Genomic DNA, 6128 nt, shown 5'->3' with positions numbered 1-6128 from the left:
TTTCAGCCACGAGGCTGTGCGCTACAAGGTGAGACACTCTGAAGCAATTTCACAATGACCGAGATTTAAAAGTAACTGATTTAGAATCCAAGGGGTACCTGACTTCTGACTGAGTAGAGCAAAAAAAAAAGCACAAGGAAGGCAAATATACTTCCTGGTAAGTAAATTGGATAAAACAGTCTAGTGAAAAGTTGTAAATCTTTTACATGTTACCTTTTACATGTACCTATGATTTTCTCTTTCGAACCCATTCATCTTTCAAAACTGGAACAACGTGGATGCATACTTTCTGGAATCCTTGAGTTTGGTTCTAATCAGATCCATGGATGAGCAATGGGTGAAAGAAAACAGCATCTCCCTTCTCCATCACAAGGTGCACTCAGGCATGGTCTTGGTCATAGTCCTGGATCCCATGGGACATGGGGTTAACTCCACCCTGGAACACATAAGACAGGCACAGTCAGTCTATAGTGGAGGAAGAAACCAATGCTTTGTGTATGACTTGGCAGGGACAGCAAGGGTTCTCTGACTTCTACCAAGAGAAAGAGTTTCTTAAATTAAAACTAATGAAAAAGTCTGTCATATGTCTGGGTTTTGAACATCACATCCTGCAGGTACAGTGGTACACACCTGTGATCCCAGCTACTTGGGAGGCTGAGACCAAGCATCACAAGTTCAGGGCAGCCTAAGCAAACTTACCAATACCCCATCTGAAATTAAGATTTTTACAAAAGAATGGAGATGTAGCCCAGTGGTGGAGGATTTGCCTAGGATGTGTGTTGGAGTAACTTTCAGTCTCAGCTAGCAGCTATGAGCAGCTCAGAAGTGCCTAAAATATCCACGTTCCTTTAGGCCTGACAGGAGGGCCTGCAGGATGGGGTGAAACCACATCCTCAGCACTTGTGGTTAGCGTTGCCAAACTACCAGGCCAGGAAACCAAGAGTCAGAGGCTTCAGGGCATGAAACCCCAGACTCAGTAAGGGCCAAAGACCCTTCCAGATTGCTTTCTACCACGACAGCAATATTTACAGTTTCCTAACAATGCGGTTACATTAGGCAGAAGATGATTGACTTATGGATATTGTCTTGCTTATATATGATTGACAGGCACTCCCCACAAGAACCTTATAACAGTTGTGTGCATTTCAGAAATAAACTGAGCTACTGGACGATGACCTGACACATATGCCTTTCTGCAGCACTAAGCCCTGATGAATCCAAATTTAAAAGTTTAGAGTAAAAAGGGTTATTTTAAGTTTAACTTTGGGGGATATATACCCCTTTCCAATTCCCTCTTTTTGCTTTAATAAGTACATTTTAATAGTTTGATGAGCTCTTTCAACTATGCCTTGTCCCTTTGGATTGTATGAGTTTCCTGTTATATGAGTAAACCTCACAATTTTTATCCTATTCCTAAATAAAAAAGCACTCACCTGCACCTGTAAAATACAACCACATCAAACACCATGGAAAATCATTCCCAAGAGAACAGCACCAAACAAAAATAGCAGTCAACAGGGGCTTATACTTTCTTCTGAGTTACTAGTGCTGGGAGCTTACACTCTTTCCTAGTAAATTGCATATACCCCATCATCCCTGTTGTGTCTTTTTCCTTTGTCACTCTGGATTTGGAACAGAGCTAGCTAGTATGCAGTAAGGATTAAAAACAAACAAACAAAAAATGTTGGATGAATTAAGTTGAAGAGAATGTTATAGAGTCAAAATTGAGGTCCCCTTCAAAGTGGCTGATGCCCAAAACAGCTTCCTTATAGGTCTTACTTTACAGAGCAGTAGGTGTTCTGTGTATCATCAGTGACCAGTCAGAACCACTGACCATACAGTCATTTTCCCCAGCTTTGCTCTTGGAACTTGATTCCCAGACTACCTCATATCACCCATGGAGGAAGACATTTAGTGACACTGGGCTTTACTCCTATCCCATAAACCTTTCCCAGCTGTCAGAAGGAATAAAGAGTAGAAAAGAATAAAGTCCTTTCATGGCTGATTTCTGCTGCTGGTATAAAAAAAAAAAAATCTCTTAGTGAGGTCAGAGAGCCACCTGTAGTAAAATCTCTGGGGATGAGTACCAAAATGCATGCACCTGGGATCTACTTCAGACTCAGTGTGTCTGTGAGGATTTAGAATCTAGTTTTTGGCAAGCACAAAGCAATATGAGGACTTGAGTGTGACTTGTAGTAACTACTTTCATTCTGTTAGTAATAATGATGGCTTCAGATCAGGAACACAGATTTTTTGATATCCTAAGAATGGCTGATGAAGATCAGAGATGTTGAATAGAAGGAGTCTAAGATATAAGAACAGTCACAATTCTTAAACTGCTTTTTTGGGGAGCAGGTGATCTGAAAATTTAGCAATAACCCTAAAATCAACATCTAAAGTCATTATTTCATTTAGATTTGATATAACATCAGCTATTAAGACTTATACAAAAGCATGCACATTCAGTCCCCACAGTTTGAAAGTTGCACACATGACCAGGATAGAATATCAACTTTACCTATGTTAATTAAACAATCTTTTTTCTTGCCTCTCTTTAACAAATAAAAGCCTTTTACCAGTATCTGGAGGTTTGTTTATCAGCATTGTGTGCATGGCCATAATATTGGGTCCAGTGAAGCACTTCACATACTTCAGACTCTAAGAAAATTGAGAAGAAAGTTGGGGATTTCATTAGAAATCAGAAGTAAAGGCAAGTGGTGAAAGTGCCACCATCCACACAGAAATCAAAATCGTAATGGTGTGAAAACTAATTGGTATTTCACAATACTGCCAACAAAGCATGAAAACCTTGTATTTGGAAATCATTCTAAATCTCCAGCACTCCGAACTCAATGGGATGTTTTTGAGCATAATTGAAGTACAACCTTTTTATTTTGCCTTACCAGAAAGATAAGAGTATCTAGGAGGTATCAACTACCCAGGATCAGCTCTTCTACTAACCAAAGCCACCGAGGGTGGCCCAGGCAGAAGGCAGTGTCTCCCTCCTCCTTGGAGACCCTGCATAAGAAGGGCCATGACTTTGTGCTGTCACCAGTAGCTCAATAGAAAGCAGAACCCTAGCTCAGAGGACCTTGCCCATTTTCTCAACAAATTCTTCCCTAAGGTCCACGAACCAAGCAGAGTAAAGGCCAGTAAGGGGCCAAAGAATGAATAAGAAAAGGAGGTCCCTGTCCCCATGGATTTTAAGTCTCCTGAGAAGAAAGGAAAGTAGGAAATCTGAACATCACAGATGGTAGTGCTTCATCCACCATGAGATGGTTCCGGCTTCAAGTGATTCTGTGATCCACCTGCAGACTTCCATTCCCATCACAGCACTGGGGTGGGAAGCACTGATGGTCAGGAATCATTTCCCTGGGCCTCTACTCCAGGGTGCTGGGCAGTATATCACAAGTGATTTATCTGTGAAGTCTGTCTCCAGGAGTCAAACACTCTGACAGCATCTGATTATGATTTTCCATAATGCTATATAGAAAGTCTGAGGCTGGATAGAGAGATCTGTTTGGGTATTTTTAGAAATATGAATTACTATTAATTATAATATAATTTAAAAAAAAAAAAAAACATTTTAAGCCAGACATAGTGATGCATGCCTGTTATCCCAGCTGCTTTAGAGCCTGAGGCAGGAAAAATCCTAAATTCAAGGCCCACCTCAACCACAGCATAACCCATATCTCAAAATGAAGAATAAAAAGGTTGGGAGTGTAGTTCAGTGATAAAGTGCCCCTTAGTACCACAAATTTTAAAAAATTAAATAAAAACTAATTTAAATTTAAAAGCAAATTCATAACTCCACTGACCAGATTCACAAAACAAAAAGACAAAAGTCAATAGATTTACAAATAACAGTCTCACAATTTCACCACTGCTGATATTGAGTCTTAGAAGGGCTCTTTCTCTTTTTCTCTTTAACACACAATTCCTGTCTTTCCTAAAAAATAAAAGATTAAGACACTCCATAGCAATGCTTCTTGGTCTTGGTGCTATTGGTATCTTGGGTGGGATAATTCCTTGGGGAGAGGGCTTCATAGGATCTTGGGACCATTTAGGAGCATACTTGACTCCTACCCACTAGAAGCCACTAGCAAACCTATCCTTCTATTGTCACCACCAGGAAAGCCTTGAGACATTGCCAATATCCACTGGGGGTCAAAATCACCTCCAACTGAGACCCACTACTCTAGTGTCATGTGTAGAAAGGGGTTAGATTCAGTACAACCAGCAGATCTTGGGCAGACCTGCAGGCTGCCTATGAAGGAGAAACCCAAAACAAGAGCAGTCTCTAACCTCTGGGAGAGTGCAGAATCTAAAGAGCTCCTTATCTTCCTGAAAATCTTGGATCTTCTAGATTATTTTCTCACTTGGACTATATTCTGGTTTCGAAATGGACACATCTCTCATTACCATCAGTCCTACTGGTTTCGACTCCTCTCAGCAGATCTTTTCAAATTCAACCCTAGAAAATTAAATATACAAACAATGTCATGACCTCTGCTCTAAGCCCCTGGTTGACCCTGTCTTGTGCAAATAGCTGCAGATTCAGGAGCTGTTTCTACCAAGTCAGCCCTCAGGCCTAGTAGAGGGGGGAAGGAGAAAATGGCCAACTCAGAAATCATGGTCTCCTAGCTAGGTTCCCACTCTCCTAGACAATTCCTAAAAAAACACGTCATTCAAAAATATCCGAACATGCAGAGGCGAATCTAATTTTATATTCCTATTACAAATAAAATATGTAATTCATATTTTATAAATTTCTATGGATAAATCACAACTATACACAATGTTTAGATTCATTGTGATATATTCATACCTACACAGAGCATCTTTTAGTTAATTTCATTCCCTAGCACCTCTCCTATCCCTCCCTACCTCCATTCCATGGGCCCCTTTCTGTACTCTACAGATCTCCCTTCTATTTTCATGAGACTTTTTTTGCGTGTGTGTGGTGCTGGGGATCAAACCCATGGCCTTGTGAATGCAAGGCCCTTTACCCCTTTGCTTCTCTCTAGTTTCCACATATGAAAGAAAACAATAATCCTTGACTTTCTGAGTCAGCCTTACTGCACTTAACATGATGTCCTCCAGTTCCACCCATTTCTCTGCAAATAACATAACTACCATAACACATTTTTTTTTGTAAAATAAGCAAGAGTATTGCTGCACCTAAAGTGTTGAATATAAGTATCAGATACTAGATTTCTAATAACAAGAAGTCTACTTTCTTCATAAAATTTTCTCTGTTCTAGGCTTAGCACATTATTATCCAAAGTATACCTATAGGAGAAAAAGGTACCAAATAAGTCCAAATTTTATATTACGACCTAACATTATGTACCAAGAACCCAAGAAATGTTCATACTCTTTGATCCAATACTTCTAAATGTAGGTCTTTAAGAAAATGATCTTAAAATGTTTGAAAAACTTCAGGTCCAAAACATTAATAATGGTCACAAGATGTATAGTAATGGAAGAAAAACTAACTATGACATTACATCCACTCAATGAAACATGACTCAGTCATTAAAACGGAAGGTCACAAGAGTGTAGACAATACATTGCATAATAAAATATGATTTCAATGATATAAACAAGACATTATTTGTGAAAAGAACAGTATTTTAAATAAGGGAATTCTGGAAGTTTTTTTTTTTTTTAATTCCTTCTATTTCTGATTTTTAAAATTTTTTCTAGAGTGAATGCATACGATATTCAGATGGGAAACTAATTCAATAAATTTTATATTTTCATTTTGATCATTAGATTCTCGGAAATAATCAAAGTAATAAAATCCCAATAAGAGTACAACATGCCAGCAAACCCAAATCACCAAACCTGTTTCTTATGATTGAAATTGTAGATATATACAGGTATTTATGAAGGTTAAATCTTCCCCTTAAAGATGATTGAAGGTAATCAACCGGGCCAGGCACAGTGGTGTATACTTATAATTCCAGTGACTCAAGAGGCTGAGGAGTGAGGATAGTAAGTTTCAGGCCAGCCTCAGCCACTTATTGAGGACCTAAGCAACTTAGCAAGACCCTGTGTCAAAATAAGTAACCTGTGTCAAGTAAGCAAGAACCTGTGTCAAAAATGAAAAATAAAAAATACTG

Source organism: Marmota flaviventris, chromosome 12, assembly GCF_047511675.1.
Source record: "Marmota flaviventris isolate mMarFla1 chromosome 12, mMarFla1.hap1, whole genome shotgun sequence".
Classification (NCBI taxonomy): Eukaryota; Metazoa; Chordata; class Mammalia; order Rodentia; family Sciuridae; genus Marmota; species Marmota flaviventris.
The sequence above is the reverse complement of the archived record's forward strand: the minus strand, read 5'-3'. Positions refer to the sequence as shown.